We start from the raw sequence: 852 nt of genomic DNA, 5'->3' as shown, positions 1-852 counted from the left end.
CTGGGTGGGGGGTTGCCACCCTCTTCTAGAATACTCACAGAGAATGGTGGGATCCTTTGATGGTCTAAGAAGACAGACGAGGACTAGGGCCGCACCAGTGGACGACATGACCATAGGGACTCAGAGTGGCATGCTAGAGTCTGCAATCCAATATCAGTACTTCAGGTTGGTCTAACTGACCTGAGCACAACAGCTAGAGGCCAAAAGTTTGATCCTTCTATTATTGGTTTTTAATTATTGTGCTAGTAACAGCACTAATTTTAGCTTTAAAGGGCTCAAAATAGCTTTAGGTGACTGATTAACTGCAACTTATCGGTGAATTTCAGAGCTCAGCGTAACAAGTATTCTCCATGTAGTGTCTTTTTTGTTGTTGTTAAAGAAATACAGAACACTCCATGAGTTTGTGTGTCATCCTGTGCGAGGGCCAGGCTAATCTTCTCTGTATTGTTCCAATTTTAGTTCATGTGCTGCGGAAGTATCTTTTGGACATCACCTGTGTGATCATAAAAAGATCATTTAAGGTTACAATAAATTCCCTAATATCCTCCACATGGAAATCTCTTGCTGTGTTGCTGAATTTTTGTATTCAGTCTTTTCTTGTCAAGCCACTTAAGAAAAACCACTTCAAATGTCAGCTGTGGATCCCAAAACTTCTAACAAAGATAAGCAGTTGTCATAGCAAAAACAACAAACCTATAGGTGATGGATCATGGGACTTGGTTACTGTACTTGCCTTGTGAATCCACACTGCTTTCAGCCTTTGCTTAACTCCACAAGTAGCTTTTCAACACCATGACCTGGGTTGTCTCAAATGCACTTTGCTTCTGACTTTGCAGCTCTTCAAGCCAAGAC

The 852-nt window shown here is 41.5% G+C and overlaps 1 non-coding gene across 1 annotated transcript; it reads right to left on the bottom strand.

Annotated features, from left to right (window-relative positions):
- Positions 1-377: 377 nt before the first annotated feature.
- Positions 378-479, bottom strand: LOC118989000 (U6 spliceosomal RNA). Its single transcript, XR_005066903.1, has one exon. It is a non-coding gene; the product is annotated as a U6 spliceosomal RNA (small nuclear RNA).
- Positions 480-852: the final 373 nt, after the last annotated feature.

The sequence above is a fragment of the Sturnira hondurensis genome, unplaced genomic scaffold (genome assembly GCF_014824575.4).
Source record: "Sturnira hondurensis isolate 20B ecotype Veracruz unplaced genomic scaffold, ASM1482457v3 Scaffold0006413, whole genome shotgun sequence".
Taxonomy (NCBI): Eukaryota; Metazoa; Chordata; class Mammalia; order Chiroptera; family Phyllostomidae; genus Sturnira; species Sturnira hondurensis.
Note: the sequence above shows the minus strand (reverse complement) of the source record. Positions and strands in the feature narration are given on the sequence as shown.